At 38.3% G+C, this 25,776-nt stretch overlaps 1 pseudogene across 1 annotated transcript in view; it reads left to right on the top strand.

Moving 5' to 3' along the window:
- Positions 1 to 25,776, top strand: part of LOC143718563 (uncharacterized) — a 185,629-nt pseudogene that overhangs the window by 143,464 nt on the left and 16,389 nt on the right. The window contains exons 2-3 of the transcript XR_013196440.1: positions 4,393 to 4,549; positions 8,833 to 9,674. The product of XR_013196440.1 is annotated as an uncharacterized LOC143718563 (transcript). The remainder of the gene's footprint in view (positions 1 to 4,392; positions 4,550 to 8,832; positions 9,675 to 25,776) is intronic.

The raw sequence follows: 25,776 nt of genomic DNA, 5'->3' as shown, positions 1-25,776 counted from the left end.
TGATTCACTTTCAGGACAATTTCAGTGTTTCTGATGATGCAAAGAAAGATAAACTGTGGAAGCTTAGGCCATGGTTACAAAACCTGCGAGAACAGTTTCTTTGCATACCTCCTGAAGAATGTCATGCAGTAGATGAAATTATGGTGCCATTCAAGGGAAAATCTCATCTACGTGTCTACATGCCTGCAAAACCACACAAATGGGGTTTTAAGATGTGGGGACGTGCAGGACAAAGTGGCTTTCTTTATGACTTTGATGTTTGTCAAGGTGCAGAAAATAAAGACAGAGAAAAATCAGAAGTGGGTGTTACAGGAGAAGTTGTGCTGAAAATGACATCAACACTTCCAGCAGGAAAAAATCACAAGGTATTTGCAGACAATTACTTTACATCAGTTCCCCTGGTGCAGCACCTAAAGGAGAGAGAAATCCACTACGTTGGCACAATCCGGATGAACAGGATGGCCAACTGCACCATGATGAATGAAAGGGAAATGAAGAAACATGGAAGAGGGTCAATGGACTTCAGAGTGAACCAGGACAACAACATCATTGTAAGATGGTTTGACAACAAAGCAGTGAACCTGATTTCTTCATTTGTGGGTATTGAACCTGTGGGAAATGTGAAACGCTGGGATCGCAAATCCAAAACTCACATAATGGTTCCCAGACCAGCCATCGTTGAAGCATATAACAAGTTCATGGGAGGCGTCGATCTCCTTGATATGCTGTCTGCACTTTACAAATTCAGCTTCAGATCCCGAAGATGGTACATGTACATCTGGTGGCACACTGTTACAGTGGCAGTCATCAATGCGTGGAACCTCTACAGAAGAGACCAGAAGATGCTAGACCCCAAGATGAAAACCATGGCTCTACGAAGGTTTCAAGCTTTGGTTGGTACTTCACTCACAAGTGCTGAAAAGGCTAAAAAGGTTGGCCGACCACTATCCTGTCCAAAAGCAGCTCCATCAGCACCCCGTAAAAGGTCAAGCTGCAGTGTGCCCCTGGATGTCAGAAGGGATGCCATGGATCATTTTCCAACATGGGAAACCCGACAAAGATGCAAGCATTGCACCAACAATCACTTCTCACATGTGTACTGTGAGAAGTGTAAGGTGCATCTTTGCCTGAACAAAGACAGAAACTGCTTTTGTGACTACCACAAAGTAAAATAAAAGGACTGGAAAAAAGATCTATGTAAAAAAAAAGAGAGAAAAACTGCCTAAAATGTTGTATGTTTGCAAACTGTTAAAGGCATAATAGATTTTTTGTATCTAAAATCTACACTGTTGTAAGCAAAACGTTCCCAAAAAGCCTGATGTATCAAATGTGATACAAAAAATATATCATAAACAAAATGAGTTGGCAAATTTTTTTTTTTTTTTTGATTCAAGGCTTAATAAACATCTAATTTCCAAAAATATATAATTTTCTGACATTTTTTTAATGTGTCAGGCTTTAAAGGGTTAACGGCACACACCCGTTAAAGGTATTATGAGGATTAAAAGTGTTTGTAAATCTATTTACAGTAAATAAGAACCTGTCTGTGAACCTGGGAGCTTAAGAGATTTTTAGTCACATTTCAGCACAAATTCCATTCTCCAGTTTTATTAAAGTTTGACATTGTAGTGTCATCTGGAAGAAATTATTTCAACCATTTTAATTTCAGTTTTGCACTCTGACAGTCAAAAGGAATAGTTTTAAACCTACAAACAGTGTAATACTTCACAGTCACGGAAAATTGCCCTTTAACGAAACAAAGCTGAAATGTGCTTATATTATGTGGATAAACTGAGATGAAATAAGATGATATATTTATCATGATAAGGATTTAGTTTTAGTTAATAAATTAAACAATAGATCTTTCTCTGCAACCACAAACTTAATTTTTAGCTACAAACCTTTAATGAGTTTGAAATACTTCACTTTTTTTCCAATCCTTTGTAATATGAAGATCAAGATACTTGACTTTATTCATGATTGAGAATATCAAAATGCTCAGTATTTGGTATAATTATATTTAGATATAAGCCAGACGCTTTTGAAAAAATCTCCGTGGCATTGAAAGCATTGGGAATCTGCGATTCTTCCTTTGAATTCTTTGTCTTATCATTTGAATGTGTTTTCTGTGTGTGAATTTCTATTTCGTGTGTAAGGGACTTTTATTTTGGCGTGACAACATGACGTCATAAGGCTGCGCCACTCCTGCATCTGTGATTCTGCTGAAGAAAGGTTTGTGTTTTTAATCATTTAAAGTATTTAAATCAATACAACCCGTTCAGACAATTATAGAGAGAACTGTGGAATAAGCCACTTATTACTAAATGTAACATCTAATAACATTAATGAAACTAGTTTTTATGAGGAAAGTGTATGAATAACAGAAATGAATCGTTTTTGTGAGTAAACGTACAGAAAAGCTGCGTCTCATTTCGCTCCCTATATTGTGAATCAGTTCATCATAAACACGCTGTTTGCTCTCTGGGAATTAATGATAGAGAAAATGAGCTTTTCGAAACCGGTTCAGATTCAAATAAATCAAATGATTCAGAGTTTGTAATCGCTCGATCACGCTGACGACTCCTGCAGTTCTCCAGTGTAAATGCGACAAGAACAACAACACACACATGAGGAATGACAACTTATACAAATCAACTGACAATGTTTTCATCACAGATCCTTTAAATATAATCTACAAATAAATACATACCACCTGTAAATAATAAATGCTTTAATAATAAATGTCTGTATCTGTGCTCTTTTATTAATTTGCAGTGCTAATTTTTAGTGTTTTTAGTCTAATCAGATCATTTAAGTCCATTAACTCTCTCTCTGACTGACTCTCTTACCAGTGAACTGAACTACTGAACTAGATCTGATTGAGACGCTCTCAGAGATTTAGTTTTGAGTGTTTTTAGTCTAATCAGATCATTTAAGTCCATTAACTCTCTCTGACTGACTCTCTTACCAGTGAACTGAACTACTGAACTAGATCTGATTGAGACGCTCTCAGAGATTTAGTTTTGAGTGTTTTTAGTCTAATCAGATCATTTAAGTCCATTAACTCTCTCTGACTGACTCTCTTACCAGTGAACTGAACTACTGAACTAGATCTGATTGAGACGCATTCAGAGATTTAGTTTAGAGTGTTTTTAGTCTAATCAGATCATTTAAGTCCATTAACTCTCTCTCTGACTGACTCTCTTACCAGTGAACTGAACTACTGAACTAGATCTGATTGAGACGCTCTCAGAGATTTAGTTTTGAGTGTTTTTAGTCTAATCAGATCATTTAAGTCCATTAACTCTCTCTCTGACTGACTCTCTTACCAGTGAACTGAACTACTGAACTAGATCTGATTGAGACGCTCTCAGAGATTTAGTTTTGAGTGTTTTTAGTCTAATCAGATCATTTAAGTCCATTAACTCTCTCTGACTGACTCTCTTACCAGTGAACTGAACTACTGAACTAGATCTGATTGAGACGCTCTCAGATATTTAGTTTTGAGTGTTTTTAGTCTAATCAGATCATTTAAGTCCATTAACTCTCTCTCTGACTGACTCTCTTACCAGTGAACTGAACTACTGAACTAGATCTGATTGAGACGCTCTCAGAGATTTAGTTTTGAGTGTTTTTAGTCTAATCAGATCATTTAAGTCCATTAACTCTCTCTCTGACTGACTCTCTTACCAGTGAACTGAACTACTGAACTAGATCTGATTGAGACGCACTCAGAGATTTAGTTTTGAGTGTTTTTAGTCTAATCAGATCATTTAAGTCCATTAACTCTCTCTCTGACTGACTCTCTTACCAGTGAACTGAACTACTGAACTAGATCTGATTGAGACGCTCTCAGATATTTAGTTTTGAGTGTTTTTAGTCTAATCAGATCATTTAAGTCCATTAACTCTCTCTCTGACTGACTCTCTTACCAGTGAACTGAACTACTGAACTAGATCTGATTGAGATGCACTCAGAGATTTAGTTTAGAGTGTTTTTAGTCTAATCAGATCATTTAAGTCCATTAACTCTCTCTCTGACTGACTCTCTTACTAGTGAACTGAACTACTGAACTAGATCTGATTGAGACGCTCTCAGAGATTTAGTTTTGAGTGTTTTTAGTCTAATCAGATCATTTAAGTCCATTAACTCTCTCTCTGACTGACTCTCTTACTAGTGAACTGAACTACTGAACTAGATCTGATTGAGACGCTCTCAGAGATTTAGTTTTGAGTGTTTTTAGTCTAATCAGATCATTTAAGTCCATTAACTCTCTCTCTGACTGACTCTCTTACCAGTGAACTGAACTACTGAACTAGATCTGATTGAGACGCACTCAGAGATTTAGTTTTGAGTGTTTTTCTTTCTGTTAATTATTCTCCTCTTAAACAGGACAGAGTGTCCAAACACACAGAAAAACTCCTGGTGAAGCGACTGAGATCCACGTGACACACTATTATAAAGATGGCGTTTATTAAAGAGGAGAGTGAAGACGTGAAGATTGAAGAAACATTCAGAGTCAAACATGAAGATACTGAGGAACAAACAGGTTGGTTTGTGTGTTTCACGGTGTGTTTCACTCCGGTCGATCCCACAATGTGTTTCACTTTTTCAACTGAAAACTTCTGTTAAAGGGTAAGTTCGGTATTTTACAAGTAAAGCCCTGTTTTAAGATCGTTTCTGATTAAAACGAACGGTTAAGATTAAAATTTGGACACATCCTGCTGTCCCGAGAATTTTAGGTTTCTGTGTTAGCCCTCCCCCACCTATACAATGGTTCCATAGGGGCACTGGAACAATCATTCATATAAACGCATTAAACTTTAGTTTACAAAGATGTGAAACTCTGTGATAGTGGTCTGGGGTGTTCACTGATATGCTCACCCAAAAATCGCTGAAAAAGATGCTTTCCAGCAGGTTTTATCGTAGTTTTTGGAAGAATGTCCGGTTGTGAGGCGTTTGGAAAAATAGGTCCACAGTTTTACAACGAATGGTAAAACACCTGTTACATTTACATTTTATTTCAAGATTCTTTGATAAATAGGAAGTTCAAAAGAACAGCATTTATCTGAAAAATAATCTTTTGTAACATTAAACACTACCGTTCAAAACTTTGGGGTCAATAAGTATTTTTATTTTATTTTTTGGGGAAATAAATAAAATAAATCAATACTTTTATTCATCAAGGAGGAATTAAATTGATCAAAAGTGACAGTAAAGACATTTATAATGTTATAAAAGATTCTATTTTAAATAAATGCTGTTGTTTTTAACTTTCCTTTCATCAAAGAATCCTAAAACAAATGGTACACAACTGTTTTCAACGTTGATCATAATCATAAATGTTTCTTGAGCAACAAATCATCATATTATAGTGATTTCTGAAGGATCATGTGACTGAGGACTGGAGTAATGATGCTGAAAATTCAGCTTTGATCACAGGAATAAATAATATATTAAAATATATTAAAATCGAAAACAGTTATTTTAAATTGTAATAATATTTCACTATATTACTGTTTTGTGTTGTATTTTTAATGAAATAAATACAGCATTGGTGAGCGTAAGTGACTTATTTTAAAAACATAAAAAATCGTACCGACCCCAAACTTTTGAACAGCAGTGTATATATACACATATATATATATATATATATATATATAGAATTTGTTCAAAGTTAGAGTTGGAAACATCTTGAAAAGAAAGTCGTCTTTTCCCATAAATGCCTTATAAAGTATTCTTTTTTAAAGTACCCTTACATTGGAACAAATACTATAATAACATCTTAGTTGATGAGTTTATTTTTGACCGAACATACTATATATTTACATATGAGCAGAAACTGCTAACAAAAGCTTATTTGATGTCTATTTTAGAATTAAAACATTATAATCTATCCAAAAACTATGAAATGTTGTCTTTCATATTTCATCTGTAACATAAACAACAGCGCCCATATGTGCCCTTAATTCATTCACACACAGAAACGTGATTCAAATTTAAACAGTCTTTTTGCCTTTACAGACACAATTCCATACGCAATTAGAACAAAGCACAAGAATAAAAAACGTACTCACAATTCTCGGCTAGATCCGTCGCTCCTCGAAATGAAAATAAACCAGCACATGTTCTGAGGTAAATGTCCCAGGATTATTCCTCACACAGCCTCGCAAGAGGAAAAGGTACATTAATCTGATGATTACATTTGTTGTGTTATCGCGTTTATGAGGGGCGTTGACACTTTGCATGTGTTGCTTTAGATCATTTGCGTTTGAATACCGCGCGCTCTCCGTGGGCGTGTCAGATTAGCAGAATAATGAGCTAAGAGAACGATAATGAGATCGGCTGACACCTCTCTCTTTTTTAATAGATTACATAAACAGAGAATATTTATTTTAGTTTTGAATTAGATATTTTAAAAGTACAAACTTAAATGATTATAAAGATATATTGCTCATGCCTGGGTGAATAGTATTCGCTGAGCTTTGTTTAAGTTTAGAGACGCATGGTGTAGAATCTGTGTTGCCGCTGGGCAGAGATGTCTGAAAGCCTGAAGTAAAATCGAGCGAGTGCGTCACTCTAATTTCGTTTGTGTCCGGAAATATGGATAGCTTTAATAATAAAACTATGAAAAACCGACAGCTGAATAATTCTTCTTGAAACCAACATTTGCCTGAGAGGGAGATCTTCTTTTACTACAGGTATGTGTGTTGAAGCACGAATGGAACTAAACTCTGCAGGGCTGTGGCCCTCCAGGAACTGAGATGTGACCACTAGAGGGCCTCATTTTTGTTAGGCTACAACAGTTTAGCTGCAGCGGAGCATACAAAACATAATATTAAAATGTATGTGCAATAACACACTTATATTTGACAAATAACAATAACAGTTAAACGCTGTGATAACACATTTCTCAGTAGTATCTTGTTTAGTATGTGGAAGGAGGAGGAAGGAACTCAGAGGTGCCAGATTTGTGCCTGTTGTATATGAATAATTGTGAATATTTGTTGCAACTTATAAAGTCAAATTCTTTCCCATTTTTTTCAGTAACAACTGGGAAATTTGTCAGAATATCAGACTTTCCTTGTTTTGATTTTGTGTAGTAAAAACACACTTTAATATTTTCGGAACACTTGTTGATTTGTTACGGACCTGCTGTATATTTTTAACCTCCCACCCCCAACCACAGCAAAGGTAAAAAATGCCTGATCTTGCTAGATTTGTGTTGGGCTTTTTTCAGTTGCTTATAAACATAATGGCAAAGTTGTCATTAAACTCTATTTAGCACAAACACGGCTACCATATGTGAGCAACATGTATGTACATGTTTGTATTTTTGAGAGAATATTGTTTATGCATGCTTATTTCAGACACTTTAAGTTTTAGTTTTTTTTCAATAAGGCCACAAAACACATACTAAATATGTGTCCACAAGACTTTTGACTAATGGATGTTGTCGCCTAGAGTTTTTGCTTTAAAATTATCTGAAAATCATCCTGTCTAATCATTCACATAAAACAATACATTGATTTAAATTTTGTAAGAGAATTTTTTTTTGTAAAGGCAATATGCGGGTGGGCGTGATTCATAATGAGCTGCACTAATGAGCTGCATAATGAGCTGCATAATGAGCTGCACTAATGAGCTGCATAATGAGCCTTTCGCACAGGTGTGTCACTGGGTACCAAAGGGTACCAAAAAAAATTATATATATATTTTACAATTAGAAATTGTAACCAATAACAAGTAGGTTACAATTACAACTACAATTACAATTTTAACTATATTTCAAGTGTATTATTTCTTTGTAAAAAGTATACATTTTATCATACGTATCTCAAAGGTAAGGATTCATTAGTTTGAATATTGGAACAAACACTATAATAACATCTTAGTTGATAATTCAATATACCTACTTTATTTTTGACAAAACATCCCATACTATATACAGGGTGCGAACTACGGGGGAGCTTGGCTCCCCTTAAATAAGACATGGGCTCCCCTGAAAACGTGATTCCTGAAATTTTGGGGGGTCTCAAAAAATATCGACTGTTTTATTTTGACGTGCAATTTCAGTTTTGTGTAATGTGATCATCGTGGAGTATTATGTGTAAAATAGCAAAAATATAATTCATTCATGCATGACGGTGATTTAAACCTAATTAACTTCAATAAAGATAACTATACATGCTATTCTTGTCATGAGCTTATTCTTATTAAACTTGATGTGTATTATCCAGCTGATGTGGGCGTTGGCATGTTTGCATGTGTTGCCTCAGATCATTTGCGTTTGAATAGCGCGCACTCTCCGTGGGCTTGTCACATTAACACTTAATGAGATATAATGAGCTGAAAAGAAAGACTGACATCTACCTCTTTTCATACAGATTACATAAACTGAGAATATTTGTTTTTTATATAAATTACTTAATTTAAAAGAAGAGAATTCAAGATTCATAAAGAAAAATCTCTCGTGCCTGTGTGACAAGTATTCGCTGAGTTACAGTTCATTTTCGGACGCGTTTCAGAATTCACTGACAGAGAGAAGGCAAAACTCGCATCATGTTTATTTTTCTTTATTCGACAAAAAGCACAGCACTTTGTTTTTATTGTGAGTATACACAAAAAAATAGACACTTAACAGGATCGAATGATGTATAACACTTATATGTAAGATCAAAATCAACAGAGTATTTTGAGTCTATTTTGCACTGATAAGAAAATAAGTGAGCTGGTATCGCCGGCGATACCGCCAACCCCAGTGGGTTAAATGTTTTTTTGTCTCTGTGCCATTAAACTGGTATTAACTTGATTTGTTTCTTTTAACCCTAGACCTGATGGAGCTGAAACAGGAGAGTCAAAAACTGAATGAAATGGATGAGAAATATCGGGATTTGATGACTGGGAAAAAATCTTTTAGTTGTTCACAGACTCATAAAACAGAAACTAGAAACCTCCAGATGAGAGGTCACACTGCAGAGAAGCCTTTGACCTGCCAAGAATGTGGAAAGAGTTTCAGTCGAAAAGAGAGCCTTAAAGTCCACTTGAAAATCCACGCTGGAGAGAAACCGTTCATATGCCCTCATTGTGGAAAGAGATTTACACAGAAAAAAACCCTTAATGTTCACTTGAAAGTTCACACTGGAGAGAAGCCTCACACCTGCCAACAGTGTGGAAAAAGTTTCTCACTACAAGGAAATCTTACGACTCACATGAGAATTCACACTGGAGAAAAACCATTCATATGCCCTCAGTGTGGAAAGAGTTTCAGATATAAAGAAAGCTTTAATCATCATATGAGGATTCACTCAGGAGGGAACTGTTTTACATGTAATCAGTGTGAAAGGAGTTTCACAGACATGAATCACCTTAAGAAACATGTAAAAATTCACACTGTAGTGAAGCCTCACATATGCCATCAGTGTGAAAAGAGTTTCACACACAGAGCAAACCTTGAGGATCACATGAGAATTCACACGGGAGAAAAGCCTTTCACCTGTCCTCAGTGTGGAAAAAGCTTCACGGTTAGGGGAAGCCTTAAGATTCATATAAGAGTTCACACTGGAGAGAAGCCTTACAAGTGTCTTCAGTGTGAAAAGTGTTTCAAATATTACCCAGACCTTAAACGGCATTTGCAAACACATTCTGTAAAGAAAATGCCGTTTTTCTCATTGTGACAAGGATTAGAAATAGGATCAATTTCAACAATCATCTGCGCTAATCTGTGTAATAAAAAAATCACACTTACAAGTACATAAATTAAAATACATAAAGTCATGTAAATGTGAGACTCTGTTTGTGTTCTTTGTTAAAGAGTACGGCAATAGAAAATGTGTATCTTTTTGAAGGTAATTCAAGGTAATTTTACCGCAGCTGAATGTGGGCTTCATCTGACTGTTAACCTTCATGACCACTTCTTTTATTTGTATTATTTTTTGTTATTTACACTGAACAAAATTATAAACGCAACACGTTTGTTTTTGCCCCCAATTTTCAAGAGCTGCTCATTTTAGAGTGGCCTTTTATATTGGCCAGCCTAAGGCACACCTGTGCAATAATCATGCTGTCTAATCAGCTTTCTTGATATGCCACACCTGTGAGGTGGATGGATTATCTCGGCAAAAGAGAAGTGCTTACTAACACAGATTTAGACAGATTTGTCAACAATATTTGAGAGAAATAGGCCTTTTGTGTACATAGAAAAAGTCTTAGATCTTTGAGTTCAGCTCATGAAAATGGGGGCAAAAACAAAAGTGTTGCATTTATAATTTTGTTCAGTGTATATTCTTCATCTCTTTATAATTTCCCTAGAGGCTTTTTCTTTTCTTTTTGTGGTTGAGGTAGACGGCCTTTCATTTAGACTGTGTAGGGGCGTTGCTACGTCATTCAGTTGTAATCAAAATGATTAAACCCCCATTGCAAATAACGTTTATTGGCAAAATTTACAGACTTACAGCTGTTTGCATTTAACAAATCAAACAAGTAATTGAAATACCTCAACACAACAAATGTTTCAAGTGGTTTCACCAAATTCAACTGAAAATGCAACTTTCAATGGCTTCTGCGGTCTCAAAATGATTAAGCCCCTTCATGGCAAGCATCTTCAGTACTTAGTAGAACAGCCTTTTGCTGTTATGACCTGCTGCAAACTAGGGCTGTCAAAATTGCTCAAAAATGACGTTCGAATATTCCTACTATTCCTGCTATAATGGCTATTTCGGGGGCGTCTGGCCACGTCCCCTTGGTGGACTCTGACGTGTATGATGTAATGCTAGCTCATTGGCGCACACGTTGGAGGCGCCCGCGCCATTGGATGTGAAGTTGCCGCAGCACAGCCAATGAGTGAGCCAGACACTCACCGTGCTAGCTGTGCAGCTGGAAAATGCTTTTTACATTTTAAGCTTCAGAATTTTGCCACTCGCAAAGCAGACAGCCGCGCCTCTATTTCCACATTCGAATATTAATTTTCACCTTAGAAATTCTGTTTTTAGAATATTCCTTGACAGCCCTACTGCAAACGAGCTGTGTTCCAGACAGCAGCTTCTGGCAGCGTTTCTGAGGAGTCTAAGCCCGTTCCTCGCGAGCAATGGCCTCAAGTTCAGTGATATTCTGAGGTTTGTGTGCTGCAACCACCTTCTTCAAATCCCACCAGAGATTTTCTTTGGGGTTCGAGTCAGGTGACTGTGATGCCACTGTATCTTCCAGGACTTCTTCTGCAACCAAGCCTTGGTGGCATTTGAGGTATGCTTACACAGTTGAGTTTGCTTCACGTACTTCAACTATGCCCAGATCAGCCTGACACTGACCTGATCTTTTCACACAAAGGGCTACTGATGACCTGATGGACTCACACATAACTATTACAAAGGGTAATAATCATGGGCGTCAGAAGCAAAAAAAAAAAAGTGTGTGGGTCCTCCCAGAAAAATGTTACTGGAGTAAATCACATTTCATGTATTCTGGTGCCTTTTAATTAAACAAGTAAACTAAACATAAATGCACAACTATCCATGGATTATCCCGCTGATACTATGGTCATTTGCCAGCATTGACAACTTAAAGCTCTTATTGATGTTTGTAACGCAATATTTGACTGGAAGGTTACAACAGAAATATAATGAAGCGATGCAGCGGAAATGGATTTTAATTTATTAGGGTCTTCCTCAAGTGGAATGGATGTGACTGACGGCACTCTGAAAAGTGAACAGACATATGCGCTGAATTAGAGACTGTAAAGGTGAGTGGGTTCAATATCATTGGTCTTAAAGAGGGGTTTTGTCCCACGCATATACAATGGTTGCGACGGCCATGGTAAAAACATTCACTGATGCTCAAGAATGAAACACAATGCTTTAAGAGCAGGAGGGTGGCAACTTTTTGAACAGGATGATCATGGTAAGTTCCGGGAAAACTAATTAAGAAAAAAATGACATAATCCTGTTCAAAACGTTTAAATAAATGAATATGTTTGAAAACATTAGGTCATTCACAATTTTAAATAATCTCAATAAATTTCATTCTTATTTTCTTATATGATTTATTTCATAAATTTTAAGACTAAAATATTACCTCCAGTTCACAAAGTTTTGAAGAGGTTGGGTCTTGATACGTTTTGCTTTATGTATAAAGAATTCTGCAAGAAATCACTATTTGAGTTCTCCTGTAATTGGTGCTGATTGTTGATGCTAGACCCCGAAGCCGCCGCCAGGCGCCGCCATTTGCGCCGTTTAGGATTTCAGCCGCCGCCAGCCAATAATTTCGTAAGCCAAATTGAGCCGCCATCTGATAAAGTTTGGCTGAGCCGGCTAGAACTATTTGCATCAAATAATAATTCTATCACATAGAGACATACACACACAAAATATATAAACAGTACACGAGATCTATTTTCCCACTGGATTCATAACAGCACAGTCGTGTGCTCGTTGCTACGATACACAGACTCACAGTGAATTGACGACCAATTAAAATTGCTCGTTTTCCGTACAGAAGAAGCGATGCATTTTTTTTCTTGCACTGAGGTGAAATGGCGGAAAGAAGCAAGCAAGGTAATTTTGATCTCACTTCTCACATACTTTCCAAATTCCTACTTACTTTTTTTTTTAACTTAGGCCTACCCAGACTTTTGTTAAATCTTCAGGACACGGCTGCACAAACACCTGAATCAAAGATTGATGTTATGAACCAAATATGTAACGGAGAGATTTATAGCACTGAACGTGATATTACTGCAGTAACAAACCACCGTTTCCACATTGCTAATTCACGATGCATGCTTCAGTGTACATTGAAGTGAAATGTGCAAAACTTTGTCCAAAATAATACTGATAACAGTGTGTGTTTATATTAAGGCGAGACACGGCAGGCAAAAACATCGTTGTTTTTTACTGGTCAGTTTTGAGATTTTTGGATATTTGTCTTCAATAACATGTCTTCTTTCAGACTTGTGGTGAAAAAAAGTCAGAAATACACATTTAGGTCTTTATTTTACTACACTTCATCTGTTTGCGTCATACGCCATGCATTGCTTGGAAATATTGAGATCTAGTAAATCAGTATAACATAGACATCTGTAGACATGAAGTGGCAGCTTCAGCCATTCGCAGCTATGAAAAGTTTGGCGGCTGCAGCAGCCATTTAGGTTTTGGCTGAGCCGGCTAGCCAGCCAAATACTTCATCAGCCAGCCATTATTCTCAAAACAAATGGCTTCGGTCTCTAGTTGATGCTGATCAATGCCTGAGTTAAGTGTGAATGCAGCAGCTGAAGGTGTGCCTTTCCCTGATCTCTAATGGCGCTTTTCCACTACACAGTACCAGCTCGCCTTGGCTCGGCTCGGCTCGACTCGACTCGCCTTTGTTTGGTTTTCCACTGTGTAAAAGTTGTACCTGTACCTGCTTTCGGGTACTTTTTTTCGTACCACCTCCGGCGAGGTTCTAAGCGAGCTAAGGCGATACTAAAATGTGACGTGAAAACAATGCCGACTGCTGATTGGTCAGAGAGAATCGTCACTATTCACTGCGTCATCATTGCACGCGCCAGATGGAGTATCCAGAATAACCCCGCCTTTTTTAAATAGTTTAGCCAGAGATAGTTACTAAACTTACTACTATTATTATGGCAACTCGGAAGAATACGCCGTGGTCAAACGAGGAGGTGCAGACATTCCTTTGTTTGGTTGCCGAAGAGAGGATCCAGCGAGAGCTTGATGGGGCAACGAGGAACGAAAGGCGTCGCTATGACGACCGGGTACTATTTGTGGCGATACTTTCTGCAATGGAAAACGGAACGAAAAGCGAGCCGAGTCGAGGCGAGCCAAGGCGAGTCGAGTCGAGTCGAGCTGGTACTGGTAATGGAAAAGCGCCATATGATGCGATAGAGATCTTTGTTAATGAGTGCACTGTATTTCTGCTACTGAAACTTCAGAGTCTGAGCCGCTTCCTGTAACTGCTTACATCCTTTGAATGCGTTGTGTCATATGTTCTCTGTGTCTTTAAGCCCGTTTCTCCTTGTGTATAAATAGCCCTTGTGTTTCCCGTGTTCCGTGTCAGTCGATGTTTGCTGTGGATGTCATCTCGGGAGATTGTGTCAGCTTCAGCTCCTCCCGACGCGGCAAACTATACTGCACTTACTTTTGACTATGAGATGGGATGTCATCATCCTGTGTGGTGGACAACGCAGCAGAGGAAGAGTTGGCAGATGAAGAAGCAGCTTTGTCGCCAGGGTTCATGTCGGGCTGGTTACTGACCAAAAAACCCAGACGAATAAGCTCCTTCGTCATCGCCACCTGACAAACTCTATCGGACAGCAGCGCGCAGAGATGACGAAAATCCCAGGTCCTGCCATTACAGACCCAGTCTCTGGCCGAAGCCTCGGCTTTCTGGACCTCGGCTGCCCTTTCAGCGTGTGTGCCGTCTCTCAAGCACACAGTGGCCGGATGAACCATGATGTCCTCCTGCGGCTCGAGGCACAGCAGGCAGTGAACTATCTCATCAGATCTTCAAGACAAAAACACATGATGTAATATATACAAATTAAACAATCATCTGAAAAAATTATACACAAATTAAAATAGATTAAATTAAATTAGATAGACAGATAGATAGATTACAACTAGGCAGAGGTGTCAAAAGTATTCACAATCATTAATCAGGTAGAAGTATAGATACTAGGGTTAAAAAAGACTTCTGTAGAAGTTGAAGTATCAACTCAAGCTTTTTACTCAAGTAAAAGTAAAAGTACTGGTTTCAAAACTACTTCAAGTGTAAAAGTAATGTAAGGAAAAAAATGCCATTAAGGACAAAAGCTTAGGCCGCGCCACAGGGGCCTATAGTACACTACCACCTCCTCAAAACACATTTTTCTAAAGGCCATAATGTTATATTAAAATGTTGATGTTGAAAAGTTTGGAATGCACTAGGCTCCCTGTTTCAGCCGCATATATGCCTATTGAAAATGAACGCATAATACATTAAAGAACCATATATGTGTACTACTGAGCATTGACGTTTGTTTCATGGAGCGGAAGATATGATGATCAGTTGCCTATTAGTATTGTAATGGTACAAAAAGTCAAACTTTCAGAGGCATGTTATTAATAACCTTTACTGGAATGTAAATGTACATAATCTTAGCTGCAGGAATCTGAGGGCAACGGACAACAAAATTGGTGTACCAGGGCAGGCTTAGTAACAGTTACCCTTGTGTGGTTTTAGGGGTGTAACGGTTCACAAAATTCATGGTTCGGTTCGATACGATACAGTGGTGTCACGGTTCGGTACGTTTTCGATACAGCAAAAAGAAAGAAATGCCAGAGAAATTTCCTATTTATTAAAAGAAAAATTATTTTTAAATAAGTGTGAGTTTTCCTACATCCTGAAACTTTTAGTTTTATAAATAGGGGTAATCTTTGAAGGATGAACAAATAATGTTTTGGTCATCAGATTAAAAATAACATTTAAATATGCTAATTTTTGAGTTTTGAAGTGCTGGAAAAAAGTGATGTACTTGAAAGGATTTTACTATTTCTGTCAAACTTTCATGGTTACAGTTAGCGTTACTACAGTAAATCCATGGTGAATGTTGCTGATCTGTGGACTTAAAGGGTTGGTAAAACACGATTTCACTTTTCTAACTCTAGCTAGTGTGAAATGTTGCTGTTTGAGCATAAACAACATCTGCAAAGTTACAATGCTCAAAGTTCAAAGCAAAGGGAGATATTTGCTTTTAAAGAAAAGGACTACAACAAACGGCTGGTAGGGACTACACGACATTCCTCCCGGGTTAGTGACATCAGCAACCCTAAAATGTACATAAACCCCGCCCCCGGGAACACGCAGTCCATGTGGAGAAGAGGAAAAGTTGTTGTATAAGAGTACATTTGTGAGTCAGCTCAAACTTTAGCATCCTTCTTTTCACATGCAATAGAAAGTCACTTTGTGTGCATCTCACAATAGTTCCTATATGAGCGATTATTTGACCTGACAAAATAAATACATTTATTTTAGTTTAAAATAAATGATTTATTATAATATAAATATGGAGATACAAGGTTTCCATCCCAACAGCAACAATGTATCAAACAGAATCCATATTTTATATCTCCATATTTTTTCAAAAATGAATGCTATTGGTCACCCTTTACATTTGTTAATGTGTTTTACATTTAACCAATGAAAAGCATTAAAAGAGCTTGGAAATTATTTTGGGGAAAAAACAGGTTTTCTTTCGTTTCCTGAAAAGTAACAGTTTTGGACGTACAAGGCTTCCGTCCGACAGCGATGATTTGTGTTTGTGTGTTATTACTTTAATTAACATTTTACCAAAATTCAAACTCAAATGGAGTTTGACAAGGGTTTTTGACCAGTAAATGTATTTTCAATCCACTCAGATAGTTTCTTTTATTAAAGATTCCACTAGGTGGCGACAAATAATATTGTTGACTGAATTGTTGACGTGTAGGATAAAGATTGTGTTGGTGTTCGAATGGAATGTACAAATTTAAAAGTACAATGCCAGGAGTAAAAAAGACTGCTAGCATCCTAAACTGATTGTAAAAACAAAGTGAGATTTCCAACACTCGAGTATTTAAATGGTCAGCAATAAATACCTCTTTAGACAGCCTCTGCTTGTCTTCTTCTCTCAAGGTCCTCCTAGATCTTGTTGTTCCTGTTGCTACTTGCTCCTGCTCCTGAAATGAGCTCTGGTCCCTGAACACAGATAGATCAACAGTGTTTTTATGAATAAAACATGATTTATGAATAATCTCATGTCATTGACAATACTTATCCATGTCTTAGAAAAACAGAAGCAACACAAATAGTCTGTTTTAGATATATTTTCTGAGAATAGTGTGACCGTTACCCAAGGCCAAGGGTCAATAACCACACTCCGGAGGAGCCAACACCAAAGACACCAATCAGGCGAGACAACAGATCATATAAGATCTCTTCTTTTTATTTATTAATTAATAGCACTTAAAACAGCATCGGAATGACTCTGGGTTCCTATACTCCACTCCAGAATGTCCCACATGGGCCTCCGACGAGGGGAACTCCGGCCAGCGGGAGGTCAAGAGGGTCTGTGGCGGATGACAGCGAAAGGTAAGCAGCAGAGAATGGATTTCTGGCTCGTAACGTTGGCACAGCCGTGCACTCCCTTTCCTTGCAGGACGGCGGAGGCGAAGCACCGCCTCGGAGGACCAGATCTCTCCCGTCCACCAGAGGACAACAGGTGGGTAACAGTAGCAAGCTTTCTCAGCTCCTCAAACAGTAACAGATCGAACGCAGCGGTCAGCAATCTCTCCTTCAGAGCAATGGTTCACAAAATCTGAAATTTCCCCTCCCCTCTGCATTGGAGGATCTTCCCTGATGACGTAGGTTTGACGGTTTGGGTGTCTGCTTAACATCCGTAACCACGCCCCTCCAACTGACACTAGACAGGCTGAATGAAAACACCTACTAGATCCAATCAGGTGCTAGTTGGAAAAAAAGCCACGCCCACTATTTTTCCTCATTTAGTATTCCGCTTCTCTCGGAAATACGTCACAAGTCAAGTCAAGTCATCCTCATTTATACAGCGCTTTTAACAATGTAGATTGTTTCAAAGCAGCTTTACAGAGATAAACATATAATTTAAGGTAACAGAGATTGGTTTGGTTTTATAGTGGCTCTTGAAAAATGTTTTTTCCAGCTAAAGTTAGTTTTGATTGATTCACTTCCGTCTAAATGATAGTTTGTTATTAAATTAGGGGCAGCTAAGACGACACCGTTCTCTCTAAACAGACTTTAAAGGTGAACCTGTGATAGACGCTGATGGCGTTCACATGCGCATTAAGAATTGATTCTATAGTTATGTGCGTTTGAATATATGTGCGCAGGTTTGTAATTCCTTACAAACCATGCCTAAACAAACTACTTGTCTATAAATTTTGATGCAGAATTTTTATTTTATCTTATCACTTTGGGTAGGTACGCGAACCGAAAAATTCCACAACGCTTTATCTGTAGAGTGGTATAGGGATCCTCCATAGGGAGAGGCTAGTTGGCACTTCAGCACTGCATTGTCATCGGGTCCAGGCGAAAGTCCTTCGTCAGATCTGGAAACGGCCTGGATCCGGCAGGCTGCGGGAAAACCTCGGGATAAACAAAGACACTAAAATTAGCGTAGATGCCATTCTTCTTATGATGTAACGAGTACATCAGGATTTGAGGGAAGTATTCCCAGTTCCGGCTGACCTAATCTAAGCAGCCTAATATTGAATTATAGAAGGCTATAGAGTGTTATGTGAATGCTAGGTCAAAGAGATGTGTTTTTAGTCTAGCTTTGAACTGACAGACTGTGTCTGCTTCCCGGACAATGTTAGGAAGATTGTTCCAAAGTTTTGGTGCTAAATAGGAAAAGGATCTACCGCCAGCAGTTGATTTATATATTCTAGGTATTATCAACTGGCCGGAGTTTTGAGATCGCAATAGACGTGAAGGACTATAATGCGTTAAGAGCTCGCTCAAGTACTGGGGAGCTAAACCATTTAGTGCTTTGTAAGTAATCAGCAATATTTTAAAATTTATACGATGTTTAATAGGGAGCAAATGCAGTGTTGATAGAACCGGGCTAATATGGTCGTACTTCCTGGTTCTGGTAAGAACTCTAGCGGCTGCGTTTTGAACTAGCTGTAGTTTGTATATTAAGCGTGCAGGGCAACCACCCAGTAGAGCATTACAATAATCTAGCCTTGATGTCATGAACGCATGAACTAGTTGTTCCGCATTTGTCAATGAGAGCATATTACTTAATTTAGATATATTTTTAAGATGGAAAAATGCGGTTTTACAGACACTAGACACGTGACTTTCAAATGAAAGATTGGTATCAAAGAGCACACCCAGGTTCCTAACTGACGACGAAGACTTAACAGAGCAGCCATCAAGTGTTAGACGGTATTCTAGGTTATTTTGTGTGGAAGTTTTTTGTCCAATAATCAGAATCTCTGTTTTTTCAGGATTTAGTAGTAGGAAATTACTAGTCATCCAATTTTTGATATCAACTATGCATTCCGATAATTTTGTGAATTGGTGAGTTTCGTTAGGTTTGGAAGAAATAGAGAGCTGAGTATCATCAGCATAACAGTGAAAGCTAATTCCATGTTTCCTAATGATATCTCCTAACGGTAGCATGTACAGAGTGAACAGCAGCGGTCCGAGTACTGAGCCTTGTGGTACGCCATACTGAACTTGTGATCGATAAGACATCTCTTCATTCACTGCTACAAACTGATAGCGGTCAGATAAATATGATTTAAACCATGCTAGTGCAATTCCACTAATGCCAACATAGTTTTCTAATCTATTTAAGAGAATATTGTGGTCAATGGTGTCAAATGCAGCACTAAGATCAAGTAACACTAATAGAGAGATACAACCACGATCGGATGATAAGAGCAAATCATTTGTGACTCTAATGAGAGCAGTCTCAGTGCTATGGTGCGGTCTAAATCCTGACTGGAAATCCTCGCAGATACCATTTCTTTTAAGAAAGGAACACAGTTGTGAGGATACTGCCTTTTCTAGTATCTTTGACAGAAAAGGTAGATTCGAGATCGGCCTGTAATTGACTAATTCTGTAGGATCAAGTTGCGTTTTTTTAACAAGCGGTTTAATCATAGCCAGCTTAAAGGTTTTTGGTATGTATCCTAGAGACAAAGATGAATTAATGATGTTAAGAAGAGGATCTATGACTTCTGGAAGCATCTCTTTCAGTAGTTTAGTCGGTATAGGGTCTAACATACATGTTGTCGATTTAGATGAATTAACGAGTTTGCAAAATTCTTCCTCTCCTTTGGCAACAAATTAATCAAATTTTACCTCGGGGAGACTATAATGCACTCCCTGATGCGATGCTGTAGTAGACGGTTGCATAGTTATAATTTTGTCCCTAATATTATCAATCTTATAAGTGAAGAAGTTCATAAAGTCATTACTGCTGTGTTTCTTGGAAACTTCTGGGCATGAAGCTTTCTTTTTCGTTAGTGTAGCCACTTTTTCAAATAAATACCTCTGTAAGCAATCGAGCTCTCCTTCCATGAAATCCGAAATACCTCTAGTTTTGTTTTCTTCCAGTTGCGCTCCATTTTTCTGGCTGCTCTCTTAAGGGCCCGGGTGTGTCATACACAGCACATCTAGGTTATAATCTGAAATCATATCATTAACTATGAGCGCTTTTGAAGTAAGGGATCGAATATTCAGCAACCCAAACTTTATCGTTTGCTCATCTGTATTATATCTATTTTTTATTTGTTGAATATCAATTACATTTTTAACCTCAGATCGGTTTGGACGTTTTATTGGATTTCCAAATTCGGGGAACAGACACAGTCTCTATATGATGATATCTAGGTGAAAGAGGCTCTATGTGATGGGATTTATCTGACCTTGGTGACGCGAGGCCGCTAGCAGACGGTCGGTTTAGCCAGTTTGTCTGCTTCCTGACCTGAGCCCCAGATTGTCATGTTTTATCTCTAAGACTATGAGCCAAATTATTAGAGAGAAGAGCAGCACCATCCCAGGAGGGATGAATACCATCTCTTTTCAACAGGTCAGGTTTTCCCCAAAAACTTTTCCAATTGTCTATGAATTCTATATTATTTTGCGGACACCACTTAGACAGCCAGCCATTGAGTGATGACAATCTGCTAACTATCTCATCACTCCTTCGAACAGGAAGGGGGCCAGAGCAAATTACAGTGCCTGACATCGTACTTGCGAGTTCAAACACCTCTTTAATATTAATTTTGGTGATCTCCGACTGGCGGAGTCGAACATCATTAGTGCCGACGTGAATAACAATCTTAGAGAATTTACGATTAGCATTAGCCAGCACTTTTAAATTTGCTTTGATGTCAGGCGCTCTGGCTCCCGGCAAACATGTGACTATGTTGGCTGGTGTCCCTATTTTCACGTTCCGTGTAATAGAATCGCCAATTACCAGGGCACAATCAACAGAATTCTCAGTGGGTGTTTCACTGAGTGGGGCAAATCGATTTGTTGTGGTAATCGGAACGGAAGAGTGGTTTTTTGATCCGCGACTAGAGCGATCCCTCACTGTCACCCATCTGCCTGGCTGCACAGGCAATAATTCAGCCGGAACCGAATCATGTAAAGAGTTCACTATGCTAGGCGCATCCAAAGTAGAATCTAAAGCTCTAGCACACTTACTATCCTCAATTAAAGTTTGGATGCGTGTTTCTAATTCTGAAATCTTCTCCGTCAGCCTGACTGTTTCCTTGCATTTATCACATATAAACCCTAAATTGCCGACTGGGAAGGCTATGCTAAACATGTAACATGAAGTGCAGGTGACAATAACAGGACAAGACATTACTCACCGTGTTTGTTGACTGATTCTTACTCACCTGGGCTTTTTATGAACTCAGAGGCGCGGGCGCGCGAGAGAAAAATAAATAAATAACTGAGCGCACGGGTGGCGCATTAACAGGCTAGCGAGTTACTAGCGTGTTGTTCTAACAATAACGGAAGCTAGCGATGTCAGGTTAATCTGAGATGTTGTCTAAGCTGTATTTAGTAGTATAAACAACTAGAAATGGTAGTAAATGATGGTTCAAAACAGAAAGAAATACAAAGCTAATACGAGGCTTATTTTTCCTATTTAAAACTTGACTCTTCTGTAGTTACATCGTGCACTAAGACCGACGGAAAATGTAAAGTTGCGATTTTCTAGGCTGATATGGCTAGGAACTATACTCTCATTCCTGTGTAATAATCAAGAAACTTTACTGCTGTACCATGAGTGCACCAGGCGTAATGATATGACGCGGCGCACTTGACGGAAGGCAGCCTATTTTTAGGCGCTGTGCTAAAAGCTATGCTAAAAGCGGTACCGCCAGAACCGGAGATCGGCTGAATGGATTCAAAAACGGTAAAACTCAACAGTTTAATTCTGGGGGAGTTGTAAAATGAGCCTATTTCCAAAAAAAGTGGAGTATCCCTTTAAGATTCACATAAGGGTTCACACTGATCTGATCGATTGCTGTTCCTGATCCTGATCGATTGCTCCTGTCTGCCTAGCCTGCCTGCTGTGTTTTGTTTGCTTCAAGGCTGTAAGCTCCGTCTAAGCCTCGTATTAGCTTCGTATTTCTTTCTGTTTTGAACCATCATTTACTACCATTTCTAGTTGTTTATACTACTAAATACAGCTTAGACAACATCTCAGATTAACCTGACATCGCTAGCTTCCGTTATTGTTAGCACAACACGCTAGTAACTCGCTAGCCTCCTAACGCGCCACCCGTGCACTTATTTATTTATTTTTCTCTCGCGCGCCCGCGCCACTGAGTTCATGAAAGCCCAGTGTAGGGTTGCACCAGCTGTTCGTAAGTTCTTACTTAAACTGGAACGTAAAGTCCACACTAGAGGCTTAGTAACTACTAGCTAGTTTGTAACTAACTCTTTACTTTATTCCGTTGCACCATTTGTTCGTAAGGCAGAACGTAGCTAGTAGGTCGTAAACTCTCCGTAAAGTAATGCGTTGACGCATAGAATGACGTCTATTTTTTTTAAGCCAATCACAAGCCTTCTTATAGGTAAACAGAAAATAGTCTGAACAGCGCGGAATTTCAAACTCATTCTTGACTAACCGAAAGTTTAAAAAAGACGTTACAACAAACGTTGTCAAAATCAAAACATTAAACTTTTAATTGAAAATATATTCATAGCCTACTCATGGAGGAGAAAAGAATCAGGAAGAAAAATTTCAGTCATGAAGAAATTCTTATTTTAATTGATGGATATAAAGAAAAAAAAAACAGTCCTTGAAAGCAAATTAAACTCATCTGTCACAAACCGGAAAAAAAAATTATACTTGGCAGGACATAACAAACAAAATAAATGCAAAAGGCTGTGAGCAGAGGGAGATAAAAGAAGTTAGGAAGAAGTGGAGCGACCTTAAGACACAAGCGATTGAGGATTTTCCTCGCACAAAACATGTCCCCACTGGAGGCGGTCCGAGACCTGAGCCTGGCCCATATTCAACAGTTATCCTGGAAATAATTGGTGATAACTCACCCGCCGTCTGCGGAATCACTGGAGTTGAAAGTGGAAGTGAGGCCACAGAAGACATTACTTAAAGTATTTATATTTTCTTGTTTTTATTCTTAGAATGTTTCCTAAAAATACATATGGTGCCAATGAACAATATAAAAATAAAATAGGCTACTTTTCTGACTTGCAGTTAGGACTCAACCATGTAAAGTTTGAAAAAAGCGAGTTCTTGTTTATTCATGGGCAGGTGTTATTGCATCGAGTCAGCCAACTCCCGCAACAGAAACTTGCGCTGAAAACACTGTAGCGCCAGCATCAGTGGGAGATCTGCCTGTCCTTCGCATAGACCGTCCAGAGAGCACACAAGATAAAGAACCGCTACCTTCAGCCGAAAATGCAAAGAAAAGGAAACGTCCAAATGAGCAGGAGGTGGACATAAACTATAGCCGCTGTAAGCTTCTCAAACTTGAATGTGCGAAAGTAGAAGAGGAGATCTTTAAAAATAAAAAGTGAACGCAAAAAAATAGAACTTGAAAATGTTAAATTAAACCTAGAAATCATTAAATTACAAGAGGAGTTAAAGCCTCTTGGTTACTCCTTCAACATCGTTGAAATGTAGGTCATCATATCGACAGTTTCATTGCCAAGTTTGTTTAAGGGTAATGGTTAAAGTGTGTAGGCTAATTGTTGCGTCATTCTGTTATTACATTTAATAACTTGTTTGCAACACAGCGATATTTATGTTTATATATTTATTATTCTTCAATACAGTATAATTTGTATATTTATTGAATTTATTTGTAGTGTGTGCAGACACCATGAAATAATTTTGACAAGAATAAATATTTGACAAGATATATTTTACAAGAAGTCTGAGTTTTTACTTTAAAAAGAAAATTTTTTCGGATGTGTCTTTGAATTCATCCCAACTGAGAGATATTAGATTTGAGATACAGTTCACATGTGAGACGAGGAATGCAAATCTACAATGAATGGAATTTAAGTTTATTTAATTAAAAATGAAAAAATAGTAGTCTTTTTATTCTAAACAATTTGTGTGTGAACTGATTGACAAATAATGATATGTTACATAAAAAGATAAATTATGTGTTTTAGTGCAGTTTAAGTGAAATGATTCTGTGTGATGAAACGCCTGACAGTTACACCCTCTTGCACTGGGTCTTGAAGTCTGTGCTCTTCCTGCGGGACCTCCTCAATCTCTTCACCTCCTAGATCATCAACTGGCATCTTCCACAGCATAGCCAAATTGTGCAATACAATGCATGCTCCTGTCACCTTTGCTGCTCTCTCTGGCTCCATTGCAATTCCTACCGAGGACATTTGGGGTGTATTCAAAACTTGCACTTTATCTGAAATATTAGCCTAAACTGATAAAAATAAACAATCAAACAAATTTAAATATGCTGCCATACCCCTGTGGAGACATGACCACCTCCTTTTTAAAACACCGATACTTCTTTCCACCGTTACCCGTGTTTTGGTATGTGCAGAATTGAATCCTTGTCCTGTTATTGTCACCTGCACTTCATGTTACATGTTTAGCATAGCCTTCCCCGTCGGCAATATAGGATTTATATGTGATAAATGCAAGGAAACAGTCAGGCTGACGGAGAAGATTTCAGAATTAGAAACACGTATCCAACTTTAATTGAGGATAGTAAGTGTGCTAGAGCTTTGGATACTATTTTGGATGCGCCTAGCATAGTGTCACTGGGTGACAGTGAGGGATCGCTCTAGTCGCGGATCAAAAAACCAGTCTTCCGTTCCGATTACCACAACAAATCGATTTGCCCCACTCAGTGAAACACCCACTGAGAATTCTGTTGATTGTGCCCTGGTAATTGGCGATTCTATTACACGGAACGTGAAAATAGGGACACCAGCCAACATAGTCACATGTTTGCCGGGAGCCAGAGCACCTGACGTCAAAGCAAATTTAAAAGTGCTGGCTAATGCTAATCGTAAATTCTCTAAGATTGTTATTCACGTCGGCACTAATGATGTTCGACTCCGCCAGTCGGAGATCACCAAAATTAATATTAAAGAGGTGTTTGAACTCGCAAGTACGATGTCAGGCACTGTAATTTGCTCTGGCCCCCTTCCTGTTCGAAGGAGTGATGAGATAGTTAGCAGATTGTCATCACTCAATGGCTGGCTGTCTAAGTGGTGTCCGCAAAATAATATAGAATTCATAGACAATTGGAAAAGTTTTTGGGGCAAACCTGACCTGTTGAAAAGAGATGGTATTCATCCCTCCTGGGATGGTGCTGCTCTTCTCTCTAGTAATTTGGCTCATAGTCTTAGAGACAAAACATGACAATCTGGGGCTCAGGTCAGGAAGCAGACAAACTGGCTAAACCGACCGTCTGCTAGCGGCCTCGTGTCATCAAGGTCAGATAAAGCCCATCACATAGAGCCTCTTTCACCTAGATATCATCATATAGAGACTGTGTCTGTTCCCTGAATTTGGAAATCCAAAAAAGTCCAAACCGATCTAAGGTTAAAAATGTAATTGATATTCAACAAATAAAAAATAGATATAATACAGATGAGCAAACGATAAAACTTGGGTTGCTGAATATTCGATCCCTTACTTCAAAAGCGCTCATAGTCAATTATATGATTTCAGATTATAACCTAGATGTGCTGTGTATGACAGAAACCTGGCTAAAACCAGACGATTACACTACTTTAAATGAGTCC

This window comes from Siphateles boraxobius, unplaced genomic scaffold, assembly GCF_051911475.1.
Source record: "Siphateles boraxobius isolate OS27281-9 unplaced genomic scaffold, OSU_SipBor_1 61, whole genome shotgun sequence".
NCBI lineage: Eukaryota > Metazoa > Chordata > Actinopteri > Cypriniformes > Leuciscidae > Siphateles > Siphateles boraxobius.
This window is presented reverse-complemented; position numbering and strand designations above follow the sequence as displayed.